This window comes from Pimephales promelas, chromosome 3 (genome assembly GCF_988280905.1).
Source record: "Pimephales promelas chromosome 3, fPimPro1.hap1.1, whole genome shotgun sequence".
Lineage (NCBI taxonomy): Eukaryota > Metazoa > Chordata > Actinopteri > Cypriniformes > Leuciscidae > Pimephales > Pimephales promelas.
In genome coordinates this window covers 9,967,044-9,982,700 of record NC_142771.1, presented here as the reverse complement: position 1 = coordinate 9,982,700, position 15,657 = coordinate 9,967,044, and positions in this window count along the sequence as shown.

Genomic DNA, 15,657 nt, shown 5'->3' with positions numbered 1-15,657 from the left:
TTCGGAATCGAGAACCGTTAGGAACCGGAATCGAAACAAGGAATCGCAATCGGAATCAGAATCGTTCAAATTCAAACGATACCCAACCCTAGCTCTTACTGATATTAATAAAGATATTATTGCTACTTAATGTTTTAGAAATCAACCAATAATCAATTCTGGACTGCCTTGAACAGTCTTTGTTACTCCAGGTGTACTGTATTACATCCGGATACATTTCTCTCCAGATGTCTACTAAGTCAAATTTATCCATAAATGCTACAAGATTTGAGTTGGGGGAAACTGTTTTTCTAGGAGGGAGCCTATCTAAAATGTTATTCAATGCTATGTTAAAATCTCCACCTAAAATCAGAAAAGCAGATGGATATTTGCCTATAAGGCATATGAAAGTTTTTGATCTAGAGTGTTAAAGAAAGCATGGTTTTCTGAAACAGAATTGTAACCATAGACGTTGACAATAATCAATATAAAATGATTGATAACAACAACCATTAGCAAGAAGTGTCCTGAAGGATCAATGCTGGTTTCCAAAATGTTACCATTAAAATTATACCTCATAATCCCTACTCCTGCAGAATGTTCTGACCCATGTGACAACCAGATGTCATTGCCCCACTGTGACCTCCAGAATTTTACATCTTTAGATGTAGAGTGACTTTCTTGGAAAAAACAAAAATCTACTTTGTGCCTCTTAGAAAACAAAAACAAAGCCTTCCTTTTGATATTATTTTTCAGACCCCTGGCATTTAAAAAAAATAAAGACAAAGACATAAAAATTCAAAAGTATATAATATCTAAAGAAATAGGTAATGAAACAGTATATCAATTAGAACATAAGAAACTAGAATACCACAAAACGCAGTAGTTCGCCTGACTCCGCAACATCATATAGAACCTGGAGTAACGAGAACAAGGGCATGAGTACAAGTCTTATTCGGTGTTTCTTTTAGCCCTTATGTCTGTTTTATCTCACTTTCATTGCTGTTTCAGTCAAGTTTTCACGTCTTCAAAACGAGCACACTCATTGACAGAAATGAATAGTTTCAAAAATAAATATTCCGTATTTATAACGATTGTCATAAAATAATATTTTCCCAAATAAAAAAATAAATAAATAAATTGCATTAAAGATCAAGCATGTGCAACAAGATCAAATGGGCAACGATGAAAGAAAAAAAAAAACTAAGAGTCTGTCAGATCTCTTTGGAGGAAAAAGAAGAAAAAAAAAGTACAGCAGTTCGCGCCTACCCGAGAGTATCGGAGAGTGGTTTGCTGATCGAGACTTCGATGATGCCAGATCATTCAGCCTTGATCATTTACAGAGATCTTCTTACCGTCGACATAAGCAAAGGGCCCCCTGAAGCCTGCTCTCTTCCCCCCTTTCTCGCTTGTTCCACAAGTGGCCAAAGTTTGTTCCACAAGTGGCCAAAGTTTGTTCCTAGCATCTTTAGCACTTTGCGTCAAGTCTTCAAATATTCTGATTTTCCTTTCTTTGAGAATGGCAGCGGTTCTGGCATCCCTCCAGATTTTATCTCGAACATTACGTGACAGAAACTGTACGATGATGCGCCGGCTCGCGCGAGCTCCCTCCGAGCGCGGGCCCAGTCTGTGGGCGATGTCGAGCGTGTACACGAGTTGGTCAGCGATCTCCGGAGAAACTTTGCTGAATAAGTCTGTGGTATGGGGGGCGTGGGATAGCGCTGTCTGCAGGAGCGGCAGGAACGACGATTCGACACGCTCCTCCAGGAACAACAGGCGGCCCGCGAGCAGTTCCGGAGCTGGGTGGACCAGGGGGTCCGGCTCCCGGCTGCGGCCCCCATGCTGCACAAGATGGGTCCGCTGGACGATCCGGAGGCCTTCTTGGACCTCTTCGAGAGGTCGGCCGCGGCCGGAAAATGGCCGGAAACTGACTGGCCGCTGCGCCTCATCCCAGTGCTGTCCGGGGAGGCGCAGCTCGCCGCCCAACACCTGCCCGTCAGTAACCTCCTGGTCTACCAGGACCTTAAACGCGCCATTTTACAGCGGGTCGGTCTCCGGAGCAAAGCCGCCAGCGGTTCCGGTCACTAGAGCTGGGGGAGATCGGCCGGCCCTTCGTCTTCGTGCAGGCAGCCACGTTAAATCGTTTAATGACCCGATTCTTTTGGCCGGGCATTCATGAGAATGTGCGCAGGTGGTGCGCGTCTTGTCATGAATGTCAGTTAGTGAACCCTCCGGCCCATAATAAAGCACCATTGTGCCCCTTACCGTTAGTCGAGGTCCCCTTTGAACGAATTGGGATGGACCTCATCGGGCCATTAGAGCGATCAGCACGGGGGCATCGCTTTGCATTGGTCCTGGTGGATTATGCAACGCGATACCCGAGGCAGTGCCTCTTCGCAATATCTCGGCTAAAAGTGTTGCGAGTGCGCTGTTTCAATTAATCTCCCGGGTGGGAATCCCGAAAGAGATTCTCACCGACCAGGGCGCAGCGTTTATGTCACGGACCTTGCGCAAACTGTATGAGTTATTGGGCATTAAATCGATTCGCACCAGCGTCTATCACCCACAAACGGACGGCTTGGTGGAACGATTTAATCGCACGTTAAAATCCATGATTCGTAAGTTCGTGCGGGAAGACGCCAAAAATTGGGATAAGTGGTTAGAACCCCTCTTGTTCGCTGTACGGGAGGTCCCGCAAGCCTCCACGGGGTTTTCCCCCTTCGAGCTTCTCTATGGACGTCAGCCCCGTGGGATATTAGATGTGCTTAGAGAGGCTTGGGAGGACGGACCTTCTAATAGTAAAAATGAAATTCAATATGTCCTGGACCTGCGAACAAAACTCCACACTTTGGGGCGGCTCTCCATGGAGAATTTGTTGCAGGCGCAGGATAGGCAACGTCGGCTGTACAACAGGGGGGCTAAACTACCGAAATTTGCACCGGGAGATAAAGTGCTCGTATTGCTTCCCACATCCAGCTCGAAATTACTCGCAAAGTGGCAAGGACCGTTTGTGGTTACACGGCGAGTTAATGATCTTAACTATGAAATCGTTCGTTCAGATAGGGGGGAGCGCATCAAACATACCACCTCAACCTCCTTAAAAGATGGAATGAGGTGGAGTCAGCGATGCTGGCGACGGTGGTGAGTGGGGAGGAGGATCTCGGGCCAGAGGCGAATGTAAAAGTGCAATCCTTCCCTCTGGCCGCTTGTGGAGACCACCTCTCGCCGTCCCAGATCGCTGACATTCAACAGTTACAAGCGGAATTCGCACATGTGTTCTCGCCCCTCCCTGGCCGAACGAATCTCATACAGCACCACGTTGAGACGGAGCCGGGCGTGGTGGTTCGCAGCCGGCCGTATAGATTACCCGAACACAAGAAAAAGGTAGTTCAGGATGAATTAGCGGCGATGCTGGATATGGGAGTAATAGAGGAATCCAACAGTGACTGGGCAAGCCCGATAGTTTTGGTGCCCAAAACCGACGGCACGGTCCGGTTCTGTGTGGATTACCACAAGGTGAATGCTGTATCGAAGTTCGATGCATATCCAATGCCAAGGGTTGACGAGTTACTTGATCGGCTAGGCACGGCTCGTTTTTATTCGACACTGGATTTAACGAAGGGATATTGGCAGATCCCCTTATCTCCAATGTCCAAAGAAAAGACTGCTTTCACGACGCCATTCGGATTACACCAATTTGTCACCCTTCCGTTCGGTTTGTTCGGGGCACCTGCCACCTTCCAGTGCTTGATGGACCGGATTCTACGGCCGCATGCGGCATATGCTGCGGCGTACTTGGATGATAATATCATCTATAGTAACGATTGGCCGCGGCATATGCAGCATTTGCGAGCGGTCCTCAAGTCGCTGAGGAGGGCGGGGCTCACGGCCAACCCGAAGAAGTGTGCGATTGGGCGCGTGGAGGTCAGGTATCTGGGCTTCCACTTGGGCCACGGGCAGGTGCGTCCCCAAATTGATAAGACAGCAGCGATTGCGACCTGTCCGAGACCCAAGACCAAAAAGGAGGTTAGACAGTTCCTGGGGCTGGCAGGATATTATAGGAGATTTGTGCCTGATTATTCGGACCTTGCTAGCCCGCTGACTGATCTAACTAAAAAGGGGGCGCCAGATACCGTCCAGTGGACGGAGCAATGTCAGCAGGCTTTTACCCAGATAAAAGCAGCTCTGTGTGGCGGCCCGCTTTTACAGGCTCCTAATTTTTCTCTTCCCTTTTCTCTGCAGACAGAAGCGTCGGACAGAGGACTGGGTGCGGTCCTGACCCAGGAGATAGAGGGCGAGGAGCGGCCGGTGCTGTACATCAGTCGTAAGCTCTCTAAGAGGGAGACGATGTACAGCACCATTGAGAAAGAGGCGTTAGCCATCAAATGGGCCGTCCTCACTCTCCGCTATTATCTCCTGGGTCGGGAGTTCACCCTCTGTACCGACCACGCTCCCCTGCAATGGCTCCACCGTATGAAAGATGCCAACGCGCGGATCACCCTTTGGTATCTGGCATTACAACCTTTCAAATTCAAGGTGATCCACAGGCCGGGTGCACAGATGGCTGTGGCTGACTTTCTCTCCCGGAGGGGGGGGGAGGCTGCAGGCCGGACGGCTCCCCGGCCTGAGTCGGGCGGTGGGGGTATGTGGTATGGGGGGCGTGGGATAGCGCTGTCTGCGGCGGGAGAGCGGGGGAGGAGTCGAACGGGAAGTAAGCGGGTCAAGTTCAAATGAGAAACACCTGTCTGTAATTCCAGTGATTGGCGTTCAATCAATCAATCAACTTTTATTTATAAAGCACAATAAAAACAACAGTAGTTGAACATTGTGCTGTACAGAAGAAATAAAATATCGTAAAAAAAAGCAAGACTGACCGCAAAACTAATGTGAAAAGGAGGGGGGGGGGGTGTTTGGCGTTGGGAGAGTATTTAAGCGGGCCAGTCGGACGCTTCATTGAGAGAGACTGGAGCTTGTGTGCTGAGCTGGAGCTGTCCGTGGATCCTGATCGGAATCTAAAAGAAAGCTGTAAAGAGTGGGAAAAGTGCGACGTCGAAGGAAGCTGTGAATCAGCGGGGAAGAGTTTATTCTGTTGTGACTAAGAACCGTGAAGTGCGCTGAGGCGCCGTGGAACGAGTATTATTTGTGTATTTAATAAAGCACACGAGCTCCAGTATTTGCCGACCCCTTGTCTTCTTCCATCACCCTCCTTGAACCTTATCACAAAGTCGATCAGAGTCTTCCGTACATCTTCTCCTCGTTGCTCCTGAATACCTGACACTCGCAGATTCCACCTCCTTTTATAGGCATCCAGCTCCTCGCATTTATCGCGTAGCACGCAGTTCTCCTTTTCAAGTGATTCCACCCGGTTCTGCAACGAGCACACCTTGTGTGCAAAAGGATCAAGTGATGTGAACTGGACAGAGCAGTACAGCGAGTGATCGATCAGACCACGCCCCTTTTCTGACATGTTGAGACATGCCCTGGTTTGCAGAGAACAGCATTCAGTTTAGTTTCACTTTGCAAGATAAGCTTCAGGTTGTGTTCGTGTGCTTCAGTGACCACAAGTAAGTTGTCATTAGTTATAAAGTATTATAAGTTAATAAGTGACTTTAGCATTTGATGTTAAATGTCAGTAACAGCCTTTTTTCTCTATTATGTGTAGATTGTATGGCATTCTTATTGAAGTTCACATTTCAGAATATGTTTAGCCCTGTTTATTTAAATGACTAGAGAGAGTATTAGCCTCAGTTGTGTTATGTTAGTTGACCATCAATGTTTATTTCCTTTTCTTTAGAACCACACCTACCACACCTACACAGTAAAGTTTATACATAGAAATAGTGCCTGTGCATCTGTATTAGGAAAGTATACATTAAAGCTTTCAACAAGTATTCCTGCCTTCCGTGTCCTGACTAGACAGCCCATATTGGTGACTAATTTTCGCAACCAGTAGAGCCCCATTACAATTTATGGTCCTTCGAGCCGGATCAGAGTCAACGATATGGCAACCAGTAAAGAAGGAATCAGCCTCCCTGTTTCACCTGTGCGCCCCAAACGTGCAGTGCAACGCCCAAGATATCTGGATGATTTCTTAGTCGAATATACAGACCAGCATAGCTTAGCGCAGATGCACAGGCACGAAGAGGAAAGGAATCTACTCAGTCCTGCTAGAAGCATATCCTCAATGACAGCAATGCAGAATGCAAATGACGCCATTGTTCATCAGGCTTTGGAGACAGCGCGGCAACAGAGTGAAACGGCCAAGAAACAAACAGAGCTTTTGGAGTTTTTCCTGCAGCACCATTCCCCTCAGACCTCAGCTCAGTGGTCAAGGAGGTCATCACGGCATCAGACCCCAGTACGAAAACTCTATCCAGACCGAGGAGGTGAACCACAGCCTTCCCCAGCCCTTGCTCCTCACCACCACAGAACTGTGGATCACCCAAGTGAAACTGCATAAATAACCCATCAGCTAGAACAAATGACACTTCCTCCGCCTCTTAGCCGAGTCATTCAACCACCTAAGCACACGCTCGATCCATGCCATGACATTCAGTCTATTAAACAGGATACTGAATACGATCCACCAGCTCACCTTCAGCCCAGCCATCCTAAAGGGTCACCCCAGGGCCTGCAGCATTCAGTAGGCTTTCTAAGAAATGTCTCATCAGATAGCTCACTCTTATCCTATCCCATTTCAAGTAACTGTAAGCTCAACGCAGCTACAACCAGCAGCCAGCACAAGGAAAGTGGAGAGTCTCAGTTAGGAAATCCACATCTGGTGCCACTTGAGCCTCATAACTATCTTCCACATGTGGCTCCTCCCAGATCGCTACATGTAAGTCCAGCTACTGATCAGATGATGCCTCTACCCATGCACCAGTCAACACTCCAGCCTCCTTATGTACCCCAACCATTCTACCAAGGAAATCCAGCCATTTTGGCTCATTATCCCTCCACTGGGTATTAGCATCCACCCCTCAATATAGAAGGCCCAACATTTCCAGACTTCACCCAGGAGGATAGAGCTCAATATGTGGAGCTACGCCTTTCTCTTAGCACCCTTCTTCATCCATCTCAGTCCGAGCATTACAAGTATGCCATCTTGCTGAAGCATGTCAAGGTGCCACAAGCTCATCGCCTCGTGCTAGCCCATGCAGAGTCTAATATGCCCTACTCTGAAGCTCTGAAAGCGCTGGATGAACGCTATGGACGTCCATATCAGTTTGTGCTGAAAGAGATAGAGGACATGGAACGCCTACCCCCGATCCGAAGTGATAGGGCACTTGATTGAGTTCTCCATTAAAGTGCAGTCGCTAGTCGGCATGCTGAAAGCTCTCAGAGGTGAAGGCCATGAGTAACTCCACTGTGGCTCAAATGTGAAGCGCCTTCTAAGCAGGCCCCCCAAGCACCAGCAAGAGCGATTTCGTCGTCAACAGTATAGGAAGGATCCTGATAAGTTGAAGCTAACGCTCACTGACTTTTCAGAATGGCTGAAGGCAGAAGTCAGATGCCTGGACATTAAGCCCTCACTTCAAGCTCACAGTGAGAAAGACAGGAGAGAATACAAGCAGCAGAAGTCCAATGTTAAGATCACTACTGTTATGCATGGGACAGGCAGTTCCAGTAACCATCCATCCAACACGCCCTCCAAGGTAGCTCATTCTATCCGAACCCAAGTGAAGGGTAAGATATACTGCCCTTACTGTGAGGCAGAACACTACCTCAGCCAATGTGAGAGTTTTGCTAAGCTTACCAAAGCAGAGATGGTGGATTGGATTAAAGTCAAGAGAAGGTGCTGGAGATGCGGACGTTCCCATCTAGCCTCCGCCTGTGACCTCAAGAAACTGTGTCGCCTCTGCAAGTCAAAGCACCTTTCTGTTCTACATGAGGTTAACCAGAGGAGTGAGAACGAGCCTACCATCATGTCGACAGCAGAGACTCACTACCTGGATCAGCCAAATAGATATAGCCAGGTGCTTTTGAAGATTGTCAGAGTCAATTTGCAATACCAGGATAAAGTACTCGACACATATGCAGTGCTGGATGATGGCTCTGAGAGAACCATCCTGCTTTCATCTGCAGCACGCCGCTTGGGAGTACAGGGTCAAGCAGAAGACCTCACACTCCGTACTATCCGTCAAGACATCAAGATACTGTCAGGCTCTCGTGTGTCATTTACGATTACTCCTGCTTCCCAACCAACGAAGAGGTTCTCCATTCAAGGCGCATTCACGGGTGAACACTTAGGCCTTTCTCAGTACAGCTACCCAGTTACCCAGCTCCAAAGAAGATATCGACATCTACGAGGTCTGGCAATTCCACTCATCGATGGAGCTCAGCCAACCCTCCTGATTGGATCAGATAATGCTGATCTGATCGTTCCAATTGAGCCAGTGCATTTAGGTCCCCCTGGTGGTCCTGCAGCGGTCAAGACTAAGCTCGGTTGGACACTCCAAGGCCCAGCAAAATACCTGCAGCAACAGCTTCCCACCACACAGTGCTTGTTCACCACAGTTTCCTCCCCATCTGTTGAGCTGTTCAGTCAAGTTGAACGGTTGTGGCAGTTAGATACACTGCCTTTCAAAAGTGAGAGGTTAGTGACCAGATCCAGACAGGACAAGTACTCAGTGGACTTATTAGAGGCCGAGACCATCCGTGTAGAAGTGAACGGAGTGCATCGGTACGCTACACCCCTTCTACGAGTCCCAAACATGCCCAAGCTGAAAGTTTCAAAGGAAGTTGTGATGAAGAACCTGCGAAACACAGAGAAAAGGTTAGTGCAAGACCCACTGCGTGCATCTACCTACCGAGAGGAGATCAAGAAACTGGAGATTGCTGGGTATGTCAACAAGATTGACTCCTGTGAAGCAGACTCATCAGAAGAGTCATGGTTTCTGCCCCACCACATGGTCAGACACAATGGCAAGGAACGGATTGTTTTCAACTGCAGTTTCCAGCTTGGCAGACAAAGTTTGAATAACTACCTCCTTCCTGGCCCAGCCTTAGGACCCTCACTCCTTGGAGTCCTCCTGCGCTTCAGAGAGCATCGAGTCGCAGTAAGTGGTGACATTAAAGGGATGTTTCACCAGATCCGCCTTCTAGACAGAGACAAGCCCTTGTTGAGGTTCCTTTGGAGGGATCTAAAGACAGACGAACAGCCATCAGTGTACCAGTGGGAGGTCCTGCCATTCGGGACAACGTGCAGCCCCTGCTGCGCGATCTTTGCTCTACAGAAACACGTCAATGAGTCAAGTCAACCAGGGGAGAATGTCCGCCACAGTGTCGAACAGTGCTTCTATGTTGATAACTGCCTGCAGAGTTTACCCACTGTAGTAGAAGCAAGTAACCTTGTGACGAGGCTTAGAACCCTTCTAGCTGCAGGTGGCTTCGAAATTCATCAGTGGGCCAGTAATCAGCCAGAGGTGATTTGCAACCTGCCTAAGGAGGCCAAGTCTGATAGCAGCGAAAGATGGGTTTCTGAGATGCATGGTGAAGCTCAAGAGATGACGCTAGGCCTCAGTTGGCACTTTATGGAGGACACACTCCATTACAGGCATCGCCCGGTTGCCCCAAGCCAGACCACCATGCGACATATCTATAAGATATTAACAAGCCAGTATGATCCCCTAGGTCATATCCTGCCGTTCACCACAAGGGCCAAGGTTTTGGTCCAGAGACTGTGGGCCAAAGACCGCGACTGGGACGACCCTAACTTACCGGTCGACCTTCTGCAAGCCTGGACTACATGGGAAGAAGAGCTCCCTCAGCTCCCAAAGATCAGGCTCTCCCGGAGTTATTTCCCACTGGACGAGGATGTAAGTGCCATCACCCTCGAGCTTCACGTCTTTTGTGATGCATCAGAGTCCGCCTATGGGTCGGTTGCATACCTACGTGGTGAGGATCCTCAAGGCCAAGTCCATGTAGCCTTTGTGCTGGCACGCTCAAGAGTGGCACAGAAGAAACAACAGTCAATGCCACGCCTTGAGCTCTGTGCGGCCCTTACCGGAGCTCAGCTTGCCCAGATGATCCAGAGGGAGCTCACCTTTCAGTTGAGGGACACAGTGCTGTGGTCTGACTCCACCACCGTACTTGCCTGGATACAATCAGAGTCCTGCAGATACAAGGTGTTTGTAGGAACTCGTATATCTGAGATTCAGGAGCTAACAGATCACCGGGCATGGAGGTATGTGGACACTCAGAATAACCCTGCAGATCCTATCACAAGAGGGATGACATTATCCAACTTAGCCAAACCAAACCAGTTCAGCCAAGGTCCAGCCTTCCTCCGGTTACCACGTGAGAGTTGGCAAGCTACAAATTCTTTCGTGGAGGTCCCAGATGAAACAGAGATGAAGAGGTCTGCTTTCTGTGGGTTCATGTCAGCCATTACTGCTCCAGAGATTCCAGCCCCTGAAGACCACTCTACCTTTGAAGATCTCCTTGAGGCAACAAGTAAGTCCCTTCACGGGGCGGCCTTCCAGACGAGCGCCCTCCCAGACGAGCGCCCTCAGTGTGGATGACTACGGAGAGGCTGAACTCCGAATCCTTCAGAGAGCACAATATGATAGCTTTCCGGATGAAGTTAAGTGCCTAAAAGCAGGGAAAGCACTTCCATCTAGCAGTCGGCTCTTGTCACTTGCTCCAGAGTACGACGTCTTTATGGGCCTTATCCGAGTAGGTGGTAGACTGCGCCGTTCTACTAGTCTGGAAGAAGATGTCGTACACCCAATTGTGCTAGAACCGAAGCACCATATTACCAAACTTATCATACGACAATATGATAACAAGTTACTCCATCCTGGATCAGAGAGGGTCTTCGCAGAGCTCCGACGCAAGTTTTGGATCCTCCAAGGCCGCGAAGCTGTGCGTCGTCATCAGAAATCCTTCCCAGAGTGCCATAAATGGAGAGCAAAGCCTGTTATTCCTAAGATGGCGGATCTACCCCCTTGTCATCTCCGCCTCCTGAAGCCTCCATTTTATTCGACAGGAGTAGATTGCTTTGGCCTGTTCCAGGTCAAGCGAGGTCGGAGTACGGAAAAGAGATGGGGAATTGTTTTTAAGTGTATGACGACCAGGTGCGTTCACCTTGATGTGCTGTCTAACATGGATACCGACTCGTTCCTCATGTCACTCAGAAGGTTCGTGGCTAGACGAGGAACTCCCTTTGAGCTTCTCTCTGACTATGGGGCCAACTTCCGCGGAGGGGAGCACGAGCTTAAAGCAAGTTTTGAGGCCATGGGTGAAGAGCTGCAAATCAAGTTGGCTAAGCAACAGATCCGTTTCCAGTTCAATCCACCAAATGCACCTCACTTTGGTGGAGCCTGGGAGCGGGAAGTCAGATCCATTAAGGCTGCACTCTACGTCACTCTGGGAGCACAGACAGTGACCGAAGAAGTTTTGCAGACAGTTCTGATTGAGGTGGAAGGAATCCTCAATTCCAAGCCACTGGGCTACGTGTCAACAGATGTAGCCGATGCGGATCCCGTAACTCCCAACTACCTCCTCATGGGGCGGCCTGACTCTTCGCTTCCTCAGGTGGTGTACCCTGAGTCTGAGATTCTAAGTCGGAGAAGATGGCGGCACAGTCAGGTGTTAGCTGACCAGTTTTGGACCCATTTCATTCGTTACTACTTTCCTTTCTTGCAGTCAAGGCAGAAATGGGTAAAGGACACTGAGAATCTCACTGTTGGTACAGTGGTGATGGTAATTGACCAAAGGTTACCTCGGGCATTGTGGCCAGTGGGACGAGTAACGAAGACCATTAGGAGTGTCGATGGTAATGTGAAGACTGCTGAGGTGCAGGTGGAAGACAGAACCTACACCAGACCGGTGGCCAAGCTTATTGAGCTGCCGGCCATCCCGGATAATGTCTCGACAACAGCTCCGGTGGATAGTTGAACCTTTCTAGAAGATAATTCACATCGTGAATTATGGGGCGGCTGTGCAAAAGGATCAAGTGATGTGAACTGGACAGAGCAGTACAGCGAGTGATCGATCAGACCACGCCCCTTTTCTGACATGTTGAGACATGCCCTGGTTTGCAGAGAACAGCATTCAGTTTAGTTTCACTTTGCAAGATAAGCTTCAGGTTGTGTTTGTGTGCGTCAGTGACCACAAGTAAGTTGTCATTAGTTATAAAGTATTATAAGTTAATAAGTGACTTTAGCATTTGATGTTAAATGTCAGTAACAGCCTTTTTTCTCTATTATGTGTAGATTGTATGGCATTCTTATTGAAGTTCACATTTCAGAATATGTTTAGCCCTGTTTATTTAAATGACTAGAGAGAGTATTAGCTTCAGTTGTGTTATGTTAGTTGACATCAATGTTTATTTCCTTTTCTTTAGAACCACACCTACCACACCTACACAGTAAAGTTTATACATAGAAATAGTGCCTGTGCATCTGTATTAGGAAAGTATACATTAAAGCTTTCAACAAGTATTCCTGCCTTCCGTGTCCTGACTAGACACCCCATATTGGTGACTAATTTTCGCAACCAGTAGAGCCCCATTACACCTTGCTTGATACCTCTTCCATGTGATTGCTCATAAACTCAAGCGCCTCAGTCACACTGTTTAGCGGTGCCGTATTACCTTGCACGGTCTCCTCAAGGGATTGCATTCGATTCATGAATTCCAGTTGCATTTTTTCGACTCTCTCCAAAACTTCCATCAGGTTCAAATTGGACACCATCTGATTGTCCGACGCCACTCTTTCACCCAATTTTGATTTTTTGGCAGGCTGTCGAGGAGTTTCAGGCAGGGGAACTTTAGCTCCTGTTGCATTCTTAGCGTCATTCCCTTTGAACGAGGCATCCAGAGATTTCTTCGCGTACGAATGCAGATGGCACCTCGAGTAGGCTTATCTTCATCCATCGCGCTCGTTGAAACGTTAAAAAAACGTCAGATCGAACAAAGACTTTCTCAGATCAATAAAGAAATTATTACTTTGTGCCCTTTTACATATTAAATCTTTTGTCAACTATATAATGAGTGCAGAGCTTCGGCACAAAGTTACTCAGTCGCCATCTTGGCTCCTCACTCCGGTCTCGGACTCGACCGTCTCTGGTCTCAGACTCGACTCGGACTCGACTCTCTATGGACTCGGACTCGACTCTCTATGGACTCGGTGTCGACTTGGACTCGACTCTCTCTGGTCTCGGTGTCGACTCGGACTCGAGTGAGGTGGTCTCGACTACAACACTGGCTAATGTAATGGAATACGTTACAAATGACATTTTTGGGCATTTATTCTGTAACGAAATTCGTTTTCCCAACACTGCCTACAGCTGAGGAAAATGAGCGGTGAACGGTGTGTTTCTGTCTTACTTTATGTAATTAACCTTATTGAGGTTTTCTTTTGCAAAATGTTAATTATTTCTTGACAAAAATCCATATTACCACTATTAGCACTTCACTCTCTCTAAGATGGGGGAATCTAAGCTGAAATCTATATCATATGTTCCTTTAAAAAAATAATATTAATAATCTACATAAGACGCGTGTGAAATGACTAAAGTAGTGATTATGTTCACGAATCTATTACTTTCGTTCTCCATACATTAATGAGACCATTTAATTTAATTGAAAGGGTTTCATTTGTCTGTCCAAAATAATAATTTGGGCAATACATCACAGGGAAGAAACAACTGTAGCCTATATTGTTTGTTTTGTTCATTCATTATTTTATTACATTAACAGTTATGCTGACTGAATTCCAACTAGATTGATGAATAAGTGGGACCCTTTCAATTAAATGAAATGTTCTCATTAATTTACGGAGAACGAAAGAAATAGAGTCATTCAGTAAATGAAACATTTTTACAAAAATGTAAAAAGCAACATGATGGCAGAGCTTTCAGCTTAGATTCCCTTATCCTAGACTGGAGTACATTACTACTAAGTGCTAATGTGGATTTCTGTCTATATAATAAACAATTACCAAAACCTCAATAAGGTTAATTATAGATAAAGTTAGACAGAAACACACCTGTTCGCCGCTCATTTTCCCATGGGATAAGGCGAGCAAATTGATCCCTTATCTTAGCGCCATCTACTGTTCTAGAAGAGGAAAGTTGCTCAACTGTATTTGTGAGAAAATCTGATTCTGCCTGGACGCGGAAAAATAGTGTCAAAAGTCACGTGACAGTTTTTCGTACTTGTAGAATTCTGTTTTGTACTTGTAGAATTTTGTTTTGTACTTGTAGAATTTTGCTTTTGTAGAATTTTGCTTTGTAGGCTACTTGTAGAATTTTGTTTTGTACTTTTAAAGATTTTAGTTTGTACTTGCAGGATATTTTGGTCATTGAAGAAATACGTTTCTATGTAGGCTATATGTAAAACATACTGTATTTGTTTGATAGGTACGTTTTTTATTTGCAGAACAATATGCATTAGTTTGTGAGTGATGCTTTGCATTTACAAACCACACTGAGTTTGTTTGTGAATCAATTGGGTGTGCGTAAAACACGTTTTGTTTGTGTGTGACATTTAGGCACATAATAAATCAGTCTCGTGAGGACAGGGGCTCGCCCTCGCGGCGCTGCGGGGCAGTAGAAGCCAAATCAGTCATGACTTGTGAGAGCAGGGGCTCGTCCTCGCGGCGCTGCGGGGTTGCAGAAGCTACATCAGTCATGAGTCAGACTCGTGAGAGCAGGGCACGCCGACGTTGCGGGGCGGCCGCAACTCAGTAATTCATATAACCTAGTTTGTGAATTGTTCATTCCCGGTTGGCACACATTTTGCAGCCCTTACAAAAGAGCCGCTCCCTGTTTACAGTGGAAGTTCGATCATAGATTTGAGTTCGATGCATAATAGGCTTGTTTGAGATGCGCCTCGCCTCGCCTCGCCTGCAATGTAGTCGAGAGTAAGCGGCTGCAGTGAGGGGAGGAGTGAAAAAAGCGCAATCAAGCCGGACAGATAGGTTCTCGCAGTGAATCAGACACCTGTGAGATCAAAGGCGGATATCGCGGGATTAACGGGATTCACGCTCGTGCACGTGTTGCTAATAAACTGGATGTGATTTAAGTTCTTAAAGTAAAGTATTTAAGCCTATAGGCTTGTTTGAGATGAGCAAAATCTGCGCAGAACCGATCACCGGTGATCAGCGCGAGATGCATGCCGGTTAGAAATGTGTCCGAGAACGGTCCGCCTGGCTCTGATGTCATGTCGACGTATGTCAAAAAACTCTCGCGAGCGCAAGGCGCACCTTTCGGATTCTGCAGTCGCGCGCTCTCCCCCAACTGCGCTGATCAAAAGCATGATGGGAAACGACTTGCTGACGACACAGCTTAATGCTCATTGGTTTAAACAACCGTGATGTATTTTTCTCTTTTAACATGTTTGATTTTAAAACTCTGATATCATGTTTTATGTGTATACATATTTGTTATGGGTGAATAAACTCTCAGACAGTGCCATATGGGTTATTATGTGATGTCACATATGATATTTTTATGCACATGATATTTTTATTAAAACAATATATAAAAACACATGTCTGTATTAAAGATAAATGTAATTAATGTAATTAATTAAATGTAATTAAATAACAAGTATTTTTGGTGTCTTGTTCGTTATATTTATTTTCATATAAAAGCAACAGAACTTAAAATTACATCCAGTTTATTAGCAACACGTGCACGAGCGTGAATCCCTTGAATCCCGCGATATCA